Here is a 14,692-nt window from a genome sequence, read left to right as displayed (position 1 = left end):
CTGGGCAGAAGGACAAGAACCTTGTCTTGACCTGCCCCAGAGAGCCTGCAAAGTGAGAGGTATTTCTGACTCTGTTCTTAGGGCACAAGGAGCAATAAAACATGCCAGTGTGGAAAGGGAAAAGAGTCTGTTATCCTAAGGATTCTTCTTTGGAAGGAATCAACCACTCAGCATAGACTTAATCAGCTTTCTGCTGCACCCTAGTCGAGTTTTTGGTGTATTTCAAGAAGCAAAGCTCAGCTGGATCAAACCATGCTCACAGAAAGTGAAACAAAAAATCAAATACTTGTTTTCTGCAGTCCTGAGCTTCAGCTCCTGGTTTCAATGAAAATCTTTTGACACTTTAAAAAACTGCAGGGTTTTTTTCTTTTTTTTTTCCCTGATAAAATCAGAATAGCTGATTTCAGTCTGTTGCAGCACTGATAAACTGGCCCAGTTCTCATGGGTGTGATAGAAAGGGGGAAGCAGAGGACAGGCTTAGTCCTGTGTTGCAGCCAAATTAAAGCTAATGTAGTGTTCAAAGATACCTATGAAAGTTTGTAAATTAACTCTTGTTTCAATATCCTGTGGGGGGAAATTCTTAAAGTTTGAGTGATGAAACTAGTTTATGGAAACATGCAGTGCCAGCATTAACAGCATTCATTTCCAAGCAGAAACCAGTCTGGTGTTTCAATTTTTGCATTCCCATGAGCTTTGAAAACAAGACAAAAATCACTCAAAATATATTCAGAGAGTAAACTCACTGAGAAAATGAAAATTTAATGCTACTACAATATTGTTTCCTTGGAGAAAAGTCTTTCACCTAACTGCAGAAATGGAAATCTCACTGGTAGAGCCTGCTTTCCTCATTTGTAATACAGAGCTGTAACACCACAGTCCAGTGTACTTGATAGGGGATTTAAAGTCTGTTAGCTTTGCCTGCCCTTTCTAAGCTGAATTTCTGTGGGTATCTGAGTGAATTTCCATGTTTGCTGTGTGATTCCTCCTGCACTGCCCGTGCTTCCTGCTGCCCACAGCCAAAAGGGATTTCAGTGCTGCTCTGTGCCTGCAGCTTGACACATCTAACACTCTCAGCATCCAAGTTTTTGTTCATCTTGCCTCCCTTTATGGATGGCCTGTGATGACAAGCAATGGAGTTTTAACATCATGTGGAGCTGCAAGCAGCCAGCCGAGACAGTGACAGCCTGCAGGCGCCTGCCTTTGCTGCTTGCAGAGTGAAACAAATGAATGTGGATTAATGAGGCGCACGTGATGCAGACGGACTGTTCTGTGAGCTGCTGGGACAGGCTGGAGCATGCACAGCTCCAGTGGGGCTGCCAGGGGGTCCTGGTGGGGTTTGTAACCCCAGGAGTGCCAGCCAGGGGTCTGTGTGCAAACCACAGACTGGACAGGGCTGCTGTGGGACACATCTCCAGCTGGTTTATTTTCCAGCATCAGCCTCATTCCATGGTTCTGACAATGGGAAGACGCCAGCAGCTCACGTCCCAGGCAGCAGACAAAGAACTCAATGTTACAACTCACTTCAAAAGTTTTTTGACCAATCACACAAAGCAAAAGCGCATTGACAGTAGATTTACCCAACCACTACAAGCACACGTATGTAGCCTCATTTCTCTTCACAGACAAAAGCAAGGCACAGCTTCCTAAGGATATCTCTGAGATTCACATTCTCTGAACCTCAGAGAAAGAAAAAACAATTCCTATCTCATTTACTGCTCTTGTGCTGTTCACAAGTGGAATGCATCATGGAAGATTGTTTACCTGAAGGGAATTGGTAATTGGATTCTGGTGTGAGTGTTTTGATTCACTGAACAATTGCATCCAGGTGTGTGTGTCAGGACTGTGGGCTGACAGTCACGAGATTCTGGGCAGTGCAGTGGAGTTGGGTGCTTGTGCAGATTCAGTTTAGATGTAGTGTAATATAATATTATATATAGTATAATATAGTATAGATAGTATAATATATACTGTGCATATATAGTATAATATATACTATATATATAGTATACAGTATAATAAAGTAATGGAGTATAATAGAGTATAGTATAATAAGTATACTATTATATTGTACAGTACAGTATATTGTATCATATACTGTACAGTATATTGTATAATAAGTACAGTATATTGTATAATAAAGTAATAATTAGTATCTAGTATAATAAAGTAATACAGTATAATATAGTACAATATAGTAATAATATAGTAATATTGATAGTAATAATAGTATAATGAAGTAATAGATATAGTATAATATAGTAATAGTATAGTATAATACAGTATGTATAGTATAATAAAGTAATAATTGGCCTTCTGATATTCATGGAGTCCTCATCAATTCTCTCCCCTCGTTGGGGTTGCCCTGCTTTCCAATACACATACTTTAGTTAAAACACTTTTAAAAACTGCTTATTTTGAATACAATACCTGCTTGTAACCTTAAAATACAATGCACAGAGTTCCATTATGAAGCTTAGAACTTCCTAATACCTTCCTAGATGTACTTTTCTGTAGTTTAGGGAGTTATTCTAGCCAAGCACTAATACACAGACCATTGTTCTAGCTGTCCTTACTTTCTACATCTCATATAACTTTTCTGCTGGCAAATCTCGTGGCTGCTGCTTAGCTCCAATCACAGCTCTGCTCTCTCTGAGGCTGCCTTCTGCAGCTGTCCCAAAACCCTCTGATTTTAAGGATTTGCACAGCCGTGGCTTGTGAGGCTGTGGAAGGCTCACAAACTGGGAAAGGTGTGAGTCAGCGTTTGCTCTTGAGGAGCTGCAGTTATTGTTGTGCCTGATTCATGCACATCCACCCACTTCTCATTGAAATGCTGAGTTTGCTCTTGGCGTCTGAAGGTACAGTTTGGCTGTGTCATTTTGTGGGTTTAGTACCTTGAACTTGAAACTTTATGCCTTTGCCTTAAGGGGTTTGTCTAGCTTAGACATTTTCTTTACTCCATTATTCTGTTTTCTGTCTTCTTTGCCCTGAAGTATTGAGAAAGAAAAGTTAATAATAGGCTTAAGCTGGGAGCATTTCCTTTTTAATCGAGAGGTAGAAAATCCTGGGGTGAACAGACTTTTTAAAATTACCTGGTTTCTGATATTTTAATTAATGTTACTATTTTTCCTACCATGTTTATATTGCCCCCAAGAAACACTTTTTTCTTTGCCTTTCCTACATGGAATTCTACAAAGATTCCTCTACAATTAATGCAGCAAAAGTAAGAAAACAGACAGCAAAGGTTTAAAGTTGGAAAGACATTCTCAAACTTCTTTCAAGTGGTAAAGCATGCAAGTATAATAATGTTAAAATGTCCTTAAGTGTTCTCATATCAAAGTTTTAGTGGCTTTATGGAATTGCTGTAACAATGAGGAAAAAAAACTTTTAAAAGCTGGGTGTGATTCTAAGATCACAATGGAGAATAGAGAAACAGTAAGCAAATCATTATCTTTCAATTCACACAGCAAGAGTTCATTATTATTCATTATAATTAGGCAACTTGTTTTGCTTCAGGTTTTCAGAATCCACCTCAGTTACTTTGATTCTTTTTATTTATTTAAAAGGCTTCAGGTTTTTTTGTTAAGAGAACCTGAAGTTCCCATTGCCTTCTCCATGTCCATAATTTCTGTGTCTAAACATTGAAACAATGAAGTTGTTCTGTCTTCACTGTTATTCACTATTATCTCAGACTGCTTTTAATTTCACTTCATCTGATGTATTAGGTGCTGTGTCCTCTCAGAATGCACAAGTCAGAAAATTACACCAATAAATAGCATGCTGGCTTTCAAGCATGCATTTATTGTTATGATTTATTCTGCCTTAATAACAGTTTCTTTCTATTTATTCATGCCATTTTTAAGTGACATTGGAGATAAGAATGAGAAGTCATTTTTATGAGAGCAAAAGGGGATGTGTTTAGGAAAGTCTTTGTCTACTAGTCTTGATAAAGTTTGAGTGGTTTTTGGTAATTAATAAATTTTCAGTGATCCACAGCTTGTTTTAAGCTGGAGAACTTGTAAGACTGAGACCAACTCACTAAAACATTAGTTTCCAATCAAATTATTACCTTACAAAACTCTGTCTTGAGCTTTTAAAATGGCATTGTAAAAAGTTAAATATGAGGCAGAACTCCAAGTGTGACTTAAGGTGAACATTGACTCAGAGGGAGCAGTGATGCAGCAAATACTCTGATTCTGTTTGCTCAAAGGAGTCAAGCACTTTGAGCAGTTTGAAACACCTGTTTTCTGATAAAACCAGTGAATTCAAACAAAGATTGTTCATACCCCAACTGAAAACAGTCATTTAAAGTGATGCTGCTTATGCCAGTGCTGCTGGTGAGAGTAATACTGAAAGGTCCATCAAAGTTACACTCATACATAAGAATTAAGTTTTAACTCATCCCTCTACAGTAACTCATTGCTCCCGTGCTACCTTTGCAGGATTCAGAGATGCACAGAAGTGAAAACCAGATTTCAGACTTACAAGCCTAAATACAAAAGTACCTGCATGTGATAATGTGTATTTAAGGGTGTTGAGCAAGTCTTGTCCCCTGTCTCTGTGCAGAGCCATAAACCAGCATTCCAGCCTTTTTTCTCATCTCCTCCCACCTCTTTTTCTTCTCTGTTAGGGCTCCATAGCCTCTGGAGCACATTTGGAATTTAAGTCTGACCGTAAAGCAGCCCTTTATTAAAATGCCCAAATATCTCAGATGAGTGCTACAAATAAATAGTGTTACATACCCCAGAAGGAATACTTTTGTGCGCATGTGTTTTGCTTTTTTAGCATTTTGCAGGCATTTTGATAGATAAAATCTTTTTGGCACCGATTCTCTGCCCTAGACTTTAAGTTTTTGAATCATCAAAGAGCTAAAGTAATCACAGGAAATACTTTTTGGCTGCTGAGAGCTGGTACTGCAAAGAATCATGTCACTCTGGGTAGCAGTAATCTCCAGGATCTGCTTTCTTTGGCCTTAACAATCCAACAACAATATTCTGTTTTTCTTGGCACAAATATCTGCTATTTAAAGGACAGCTTTTAGGTAGTACATTCATGGAAGTCTAGGCTGTATTTCCCATTTACTTTCTGGGCACACGAGTGAAGCATGACAGAACAGGAAGATGTTGCCAGTTTTATTGCTGGATTCTCCCTTTCTGCCTGGATGGTGCCTGAACACTCATCTCCCATTCTGTCTAATCAGCTTTGGCAGGTGCTTTCTGCAGCCCAGTTCCCTCTGAAAAGAATTATTTCTGTAGTGCTTGGGAAGGATGGTGGGGCAAAGCCAATGGTACAGGTGAGGCAGGTGGTGTGAAACTGAAATCAGGGCCATAACTGCAGGGGATGCAGTAATAATAATAACAATCTGTTCAGTGGGATTCTCACCCCAGGAGCCAGAGGGAATTGTTACAGCTCCACACTTCCCGTGAATGTGAAATTAAATCCTGGAGGGATCTTTGCAATTCTCTTCCTGGAATCTCATGAGTGTCTGAGGCTGAATATCTTGTGCTAAAATCACCTGCCAAGCCCTTCTTAGCATTCCAGTGGGATCAGATTCATAATTTGTTCTCTAGAAACTCCTTCTGTTTGCTGCTTCATTAATGCATTCCTTTGAGATGCTTAAACTGCTGTTAATATTTGCTGTAGCCATGGGTATGTCAGTGGACTTCTCAAGCCATGAACCCTCACAGCATGTTCAAATTCCAAAACACAGCTGAGGAACCCGTGGCAAGGGCAGACCATAGGATTTACTAAAAATCACATGAGGAGATATTGCCATTGGGTCATGGTAAAAAGGAGATGTGTGCTGGATCCATGTCTCCAATCTGGAAATCTGGTTTCCCCTCTGACATTTGGCTCTTAACAAACAAATTGTTTAGACTAAAAGGGAAAGAAACACTGAAAATTATTGGTTGACTTCATCATGTGTTATGAATGTTTGTATCTTTTATTAAAAAAAAAAACAACTAAAATCTCGTCTTACATTTCATAAGCATTTTTATCAATAGCTTTTTATTAAAGAGCTGCACCTTTGTGACAATCAGTAGTTGGTCTGCTCTGCAGTGAACCATTTCTTAATGCCAGAAATTGGTTCCACTCCAAATTCACACCACCAGCACCATTAAATATTTTGGAGGCATATAAATGACAATGTCAATTTGCAGTTCTGCAGGGCCACAGCTTTTGATTGATTCTCTCAAAAGGTTCTGATGACATGGTTACAAACTGTCAGGTAGCCTTTTAAATGAGTTTTTCTTCATTGCCAGGAAAGATGTCTTGTGAATCTGAAAGCAAAAAAACCCTAAAATTTTGCTTAACATTTCTAGAACTGCTTGCACACAGGCAGTGGGAGCATAGATATCCCCATGCTTTGCCAATTTTGTGTATAACAAATGGCCTTGAGGCAGAGTTAGAAGGAGAAAGGCCAGACTTGTTCATGGCCCCTCCGTAGAAATACCCTGCCCAGGTATTACATATATATTATATATATATTTTATATATGTATATATATATATATATATATGTATATATATATATATATATATGTATATGTATATATATGTGTATATATGTGTATGTATATATGTATATATATGTATATGTGTATATATATGTATGTGTGTATATATATTTGTATATATATGTCTGTACAAATATATATATGATAGATATACATATGTCTATATAGATAGCTATATGTACACGTATATGTACATTTATTTATTTATATGCAACCATGTATTTGCCTAAAGATCTGGTAACTTATAAAAGTTCTTGGTTTTTCTGGGTCTGGATTGAAGGCACTTGAGACAGTAGGTCATGTTTGGACTCAAGTGTTTATTATTTCTTATCAGTAAAACAGTCTCACTGCTGTGAGTTCTGCAGCCTTTCATTAGAAGGCACAAAATGGCCAACAATCTCTTGTTACAAGGTCTTGTAATACTAAACTGTTCAATTAAGAACTGACACATGAATTATTTTCCCTTTTAACCCAATAACTGATCCCACAGAGCCCCCAATGAGGACTTTTCTGCCCAATTACAAAATGCCACCCAAACCCATGGAGAAGGAGGAAGAAGCAGCATGGAGAAGAAATCCAGGGTGACACCCTGTGCCCTCCATCTTGCTGCCATCCACAACATACTAAAAATCCCAAACCCTCAATTTCACACCCAGTGACACACCTACACTGCTCTCTATAATCTATTTCACATTTTTGTGGATTCCAGTCTATTCTGGAGTTTAGGAAACTTTCTCCATGGATGAGGGTGAAAGTCAGTGCTGCCCTGGGGGTCAGGGCACCCCAGAGCAGACACAGAAATATTCCCTGTGCTGCCCTGGGTTTCCACAAGTTCCAAAACAAACACAAATGTTTTGAATTCTGTGTCTTTATTTCTGAGGCTGTTTCTCTCTTGGGACTAATGAATCATTGGGTTTTTACAGCACTACAAGTGTTACACTGAGGTGAGATTGTTGTAGCTCTGCACTCATCACTGCTGACTCGGCTGTAGCAGCTTAATTTTATATTGGCAAAGATCAAGCACAAACAGAGGCGCTACATTGTTAAGAGGTGGGAAATTGACTTAACGAGCAAGAGAAAAGACAGTAATATGAAAAGAGAACTAAAATATGATGAATTTACAAAGAAGAAAGAATCTTAAGTCCTGACAGCCTTTTTACAACACTGAGGATTGAAAATGGATCTTGTAATAACAAAGGGTAATACTTGAAGCTGTCCCTAGATTATATTTCTGTGCAATTCATCAGCTACTGTAAAATATTGAGGACAAGGTCACAGCAGGGTTCAGGATTGCTCCAGGAGGCACAGTAGATGTTACTTGGCCAACCAGACTGTTACTCCCTATAATCCAATCTTTTCAGTACACTGGTCAGCAAGAAAAAGGTGAACTAAACCTCATTTTAAATTTTACATTAGGGTGTTTTTGTAGTGTGCACTTGGGTGGGTTATGTCTGCCAAGAAGGCTGTGCAGTTCACTGCTAATCCAAGGAAAATATACAGAAAGTACTGTCCTTAATTCATATCAAGAAGTCTCTCTTTGAAACAAATACACGTTTTCCAGTGACAAGTAATGCAAATTGAAATAGAGTGAATACTGCCCTTGATAGTAACATTTCACAGACTTGTGCCTAACTGCAATTGGCCTTTTTATAACTCAGTGGGAGTTTTTTAGTAGAGAATATTGTTCCTTCTATCTTTCTCTAGGTAGCTGTTTTTACAGTTCAGTACACTTGAGCAAATTGCAATTTTCCTCTGTAAATGCCTTTTCTGCTACAAACACTGGCAATTCATGTATTTTGTGTGCAAGAAGGGCTTTTATCTAATGGTCAGAACTTAATCACTGCATTTTCTTGCGTGAATCAACTCAAGTTATTTTTTGTGTCCATTTTATTGTGTCCATCTCTCACTCCTCTGTTGAAGGGGTTAAGCTGCATAAATCAGTGACAGTAGAATATTGAACTTTTTTGGATGACTTACACTACAGCATACAGAATCTTTAAAACATGAGTCACCAGGCCCACTGTATGTCATGAAAATGAAGTTTTAATTGGAAAATTAATTCCTATATTGGAAACTAATGGCCCTCCATGCCACTCAGCAGCATTTTGATACCCAGTTTGTCATTCCTTGTTGGGGCCCCACTCCTGGGGTGATACTGTCTCACATAATTTTTAAACTGATTTTAATTAAATCTGAACTGGCTAGATTGGTACCTACTGGTGCTTGCTTTGGGTTGAGTATCTATAATACTGTTTAATTTTTCAGAATGGTTTATTCTCATCAGCACTTGACAGCATTTTGCTGGAATTATCTTGCATCACTTCAGACATCAGAAATACTCTTTGTTAATGTTTAAGCCGTAGTTACACTGCAACAGGACACCTTAGCAGCTCCATTCATAAATACTAGTGTAAAATTCATCAGTTCTGGTGTAAAACTGCAGCAGAGGCTGTGTTATCTATAAATGCTGTTCATGTCATTGTGCCAGGACTCCTGCATGGGATGGAATCATGGTGTGCTTTGAGTTTTGTGCCTTTTTCACAGTCTCTAACCTACAGATTCCTTTTTTCCAGCACTTTGGGCTGGTTGTTACTTGTGCCCTGTCTGTAATGTCACACTTACTTCCATAGTAAATCCATTCCATAACTCCATTCTCACATGGAACGAAATAAACACCAGATTAAGTAAGTCAGTAACTCTTCTGTTATTATTCCTCTGTAGTTTGCACTTTCAGACTTTTTCATGAGCCCTGATGTCTGCTGTTAAGTGACTTGAATAAATTCTTGGGGATTTTTTTTTTCTGCTTGGTTTTGGATTGGGTTTGTTGTTGTTTGGTTTAATGGTTTTAAGAGGCACTGTCTACTTAAACTGAGATGCAGTCCTAGACTTTTCATAGTTACATCTTCAATAACAACCCCAGAGAAGGTCCTTCAACCTTTGCAGATTTCCCACTGATTTCCCACTCTCTGGGGGTAGCAGCACCTATTTTGGCACAGCATCTGCAGTGCTCAGTCTAGAAGGAACTGGGCTGAACTTAAAGATTCCCTTTGACAAGGCAAAAGTGACCTTAATCCTGAAAAGTGCCAAGTCTGAATCAATTGTGTTGCTCTCAGGATTTATTTTACATTTGGCATAAGAAATTTATTGAATTGAATTGAATTGAATTGAATTGAATTGAATTGAATTGAATTGAATTGAATTGAATTGCATCTCTTGTACCTTCCCTTTTACCCAGGAGAGGGCTGCTGAGTGTTAACTGCAAAATGGATTTGGCGGTGATTTCAGATGTACTTCTTAGAGAGTGCTGTGCAACTGGGCTAAATATCAAAGCTGCTTACATATTAAGCATTTTGATAAAACATTTTATAGAATTGTTAAGGCTGGAAAATACTTCAAAGATCATCAAGTCAATAAGGCACAATAATAATGAAAGTATAAAAGACTGATGTAGAACTGGTGTGATTTTAAATATTTGTTTAGAACAGAATTACAATCCCCCAAAACAGGAGTGTAGAAAACTGCTATTGGCCTATCTGCAGTTTTACAAAATTGTTACTCATGTTATTTGCTATTGGGGTTTTGGTTTGCTTTGCTTTTTTGGTTACCAGCTCTATGTGGAAAATAAGTCCATTAAACATGGAAACAGTTGTAATGTACACAATGTCTAGGAGATTTTCTTCCTATATTCATGATTTTTAAGGAATGAGAGCAGCCCTGCTGAAAACTGATCATTTAAAAGCAATTTCATGAGAGGCTTTTTGGTGTCTCTCTTGTTGGAACCCAGGACATTCCTCTGGCTGCCCTGGAGGACTCAAGACCCTGGCAGGGGGCTCAGAGACCTTGGCATGGAGTCAAAACCACTTTGCCTTCAATTTTAACCCATGGAAACAATTACCAACTTTGTGTGAAGAGTTACAAGCCACGAGTGTTTGAGTAGAATGTTAGTGAATTTATCACAGGATGAAAAAGTAGAATTTTGGGGATTTAGAATGGGAGTTCAAGAGGCAAGATGGAGGAATCTGGGCATGTCTTGTCATTCTCCTTCTTCTTGTCCTCCATTTTCTGCTGTGATGGTGGCACTTCTGGATTGGTTTAGGATAGAGACAGATTGTCTAACATAGGTGATAGGTGTTGGATAATTATTGTAAATAAAGTACACGTAGTTTTTAGTATAAAAAATAACACTGCCCCAAGGATGGTCAGTGCGCCTCAACCCAACCTGCCAGACAGACCTCGGCAGGTCAGAGAAAGAATGTAATAGATAATAGAAAGTAAGCAACCTTGAAAACCAGAGCTGAGGAATCTCAACTTCTTCCTCGAGCACGGGGCTGGGAAAAAAATCCACTTTTTAATATACCTCGGGAGCCATTTCAGCAACAACAAACCTAAGATCTCTCGTTGTCCTCAGGTCACAGGAGAGCTTCTGTAGGCCTTGATGTGGGCCCTGAAAGCCATCACTGTGTTGGTGTGCAGCGCTCCAAGTGTGCTTTCCCCAGGGTGGGTCTGTTTGAAGAGCCACCTGTGCTGAGCTGCTGTGCTCAGTGAATCTGCCCAACTGAAGCCTTCTGTTGTGGGTTATTGTGCTGTGGGATAGAGCACAGACCAGTGCCCTCAAAACCTTGAATTCTGACTGGTTTCTCTTAGTTTTGGTTTTGTGAGTATGAGAGGAAGGTTGAAAAGCCCTGAAAAATAATGTAGTCTGCTTTTTCTTTCTCATTTATGTTTGAATTTGTATTTTGTTGTTGATTGCAATCTTGGCTCTAGATCTTTCCTGCTACTGCTAAATTATAAATCTGGGTAGTCAGAACCTGAGCTGTCAGTAGTTTAGTCCATCCTCTAACAGACAAACTGAACTAAGCTAAGCTGAGCAGGGACTTGTAGGTGCCATTAACAATTCATTGGGCAGAAATCCCAGGAACCTCAACCCAAAGTCCATGAGGATTCAGTTTTGAGTTCAAGGTGTCCATGGGGCTCTTGTTTCAGTCCCCTTTCCTCTTTCAGTCCTTATTTGAGACTGATGATGCCTCTGCTTTCTTCAGTGTCTCTTTTCTCACTCAGATCTATCTTCCCTCTGGATTTCTGCCACTCTGTCACAGAGGGCTGTGCAAATTTGGCCAGTGACATTTATTACTGGGACACTCTTGCTCCATGTGCTCCATAGACCTCCTTTTCTTATGAAAAAGTTTGTAAAACTTCCCAGGAGATGGAAAGGCCATGATGGAGCACTCCACTTGTACACTGTGAACGCACTAATTGAAGGGGAATAAGTGCCAATTGACTCACTTTTGAAAAAAGAATTGCACTTTTGGAAGTCAGGAGGAGAAGATTAATGTCTCTGAAAATATGGAAAAGGTGTGATTTAGCAGAAGAAGGAAATTATTTTAGTTTGTTCAGTGATCATTCCAAATGTGAACTCTGCTCACCCACCCACTGGACAGTGGTTGCAGAAACTGCTCTAAACTAAGGTTCTTGGTGTCAAACATGAAAGATAAGATCCCAAATGAAGTGTTCTTGTCACATTTCCATTAAAAAAATGATTCATCTATGACGTAAATGCTGCAAATGAGATGCAACATCTAGCAGAAATGGCTTACAGCTTTACTTTAGGTAAGCAATAACCAATTTTCTAAGTAATAAATAATGGTTATTGTTGGTGTGTTTCCTGCTCTCCTTGTTCCTGGCCTTTCACTTTTGTGCCAGCAGTTCTTTACATTTAAAGTGCTAAACACAGAGACTGATGATGTTATTTACTCTTTACTTAAACACATCTTTTTTCACTTCTTAGAGACAAATGTCAGTAATGAAACCTAATTCTGCTTATCTGTTGCTCCCATTTAAGCCAAGAAAGCATTACAATTCTGATTGGAGAAACAAATGGAGCCACAGATCTTTGTCACATCTGAGCAGAAAATCTTTCAGATCTTCCTGGAGACCCCTTGGGGACCACAGTGTCCAGGGCAGGTACAATCATTCCTCTCTGCAGCACTGAATTAGATCTGTTCCTGGTCTGGAAAACCTGTGTGCTGCTTGGCTTTGTGAGAGACCTGCTCTGTACATAAAGGCCAAGGTAAAACTGTGTACATGTAGAGCACAAAACCAAGGTTAGAGCTTCTGTTTAAAACTGAGCTTAGTGGAAGACTCCTGCATTTCAATTTTCAATTTTGGCTCTGTCCCTAGTTCACCAGGTCACCTGGGTTGAGTAACTCTTCTAAGGCCTCTTGTTTCAGCTACAAATTGTGTAAAAGGGGATTCTGGCAGATTTCTCCTGGCCATGCTGTGCCCCTGAAGCAGATTTTCTTCCCTTCCTTTCTCCTGAAGGAATTCCATTCCAATTCCTTGGACATCCTTGTGTCCCTGTGTCTGCTGCTCTCCCTCTCAGGCAAACAGATCTGCTGGAACTCTCCAAGAAGGGCAGCCAACACCAGAGGGAGGCAAGACACCCTTCTGAGGGAGCAGGAATAACAGCAAATGCCTGCAAGCAGTGGAATTGCTTGTTCAGTGAGCACAGTGGAGGCCAGATAGATGTGTTCATCTCTGAACACAGCTGTCACACTCATTGCCCTGTGAAGAGTGCCATGAATGTGCAAAATACTGTCACTATTTTATAGTTTGTTCTCCCTTTTATGACTTTTTATGCATTGGTTTCATGACTGGCTGCAGATTGTGAATAATTTGTGAATAAGCAGCAAGATGCTGGTTCACAGTCTGCCTGAGAAAGTCCACAAGTGAAACAGAAAATCTCAGAGTGAAGTGAGCAAAAAGTTGTTTCCACAGTGGAAGGTTCTCACCGACGGAAGGGAGAGCCACTGAATCACCTGAATCACCATGTGTGCCCTGAACTCGGGCTGTGGTTTCAGAGAGGCACCAGGAGCACCAACACCTGCCAAGTGAACCCCACTGCTGCCTCATGAGCCACATCCCTGCCATATTTAACCTTTCAGCTTTTCCAAGCGTGTCTCCTTAAAGGTTGAGAGGCATTCAACCAAAATCACTACAAATTACCCAATACAACGCCTTGTACTGCATCTCAAATGTGCCATTTATATATGGAACCAGATCACAGTGTAGAACAGCTGCAGCTTTCTGAACCACAACCTGTTGTAGCTGCTGGTTCTTCTGGACCTGCAGGGCTGGAAATGGCTGAGGGAGGAGGTCAGAACCCTGCCAGATCTGCTGGTGTCTCTCCAGCTGTGCCTGTTTCCCATCCTGTTTCTGTTTTCAGAGCAAGGTGCTGAGCAGCCAAGCATGGCATCTTCTTAACCCTGACCACCTGTAAGAGTTCTTGAGTGTACCCTAATACAGGTGTCACAAAAATAATCACAAAAACCCCCAATGAATGGGAAAATATAAATAAGTGCAGTGCCATAAACCTGTGGGACAGCTTTGGAAAAGGAGCACCAAGGGCTCTTCATCTCCCTTTCAGAGCTCAATTTATAGTTGAAAGCAATGAAGTGCTATTTCAACCAGGTAGGGCTGTGTTTTGGGGTTTTTTTCTGGCAAAATGAAGGTTTAGGCATTGGTTCCTATTGAATTTAGGAAAACCCTGCTTTGATTTCAGAGGGCTGCAGAAAACTGCCTGCCCAGATTTGCTCCTAGGAATGTGCTGCCAGTCACTCCTGCTCCAGGGTGGAACACTGAGAGTGGGCATAAAGCTTAAATCAAAGTTTCCACAGGGGACTGACATAGCCACAAGTCCTGAACGCCTGTGGGAGAGCACCTTGCACAATTTGGGCTTCATTGCAGAATTGATGCTTAACAACACCTGGCAAAACCACAGATCCTCAGGTCCCAGAACTTTTCTTCCTGCACTGCCAGGCTCAGGTCCTTGCTGCTTCTGTACTTGAGATATGAAAGTTTGACAGAAAACTGGATTCTCAGTGGGGGGATTGTGAAAGAAGTAGTACATTGTGGGTTTTTTCTCTGTGAGAGCTGTGGAGAAAACTGAAAATCTGTTTGTGTGGGAGAGGGGAGATTTAAAAGACACCTTGAAAGTGAAGTAGGATTCCTCAGAATTAAGGAGCAAACAGTTCCCAGCAGTGTTCCAAGCACTAACCTAACAAAGAGTTGAAATGAAGTTGTTTTCCTCAAAGCTAAGTGCTAGATGTTTCCAAACCATTTGCATTATAAGTTCGAGCTCCAAAAACTGAGCCACATTTATCAATAATATCATGATATGTG

This window comes from Zonotrichia albicollis, chromosome 5 (assembly GCF_047830755.1).
Source record: "Zonotrichia albicollis isolate bZonAlb1 chromosome 5, bZonAlb1.hap1, whole genome shotgun sequence".
NCBI lineage: Eukaryota > Metazoa > Chordata > Aves > Passeriformes > Passerellidae > Zonotrichia > Zonotrichia albicollis.
Note: the sequence above shows the minus strand (reverse complement) of the source record.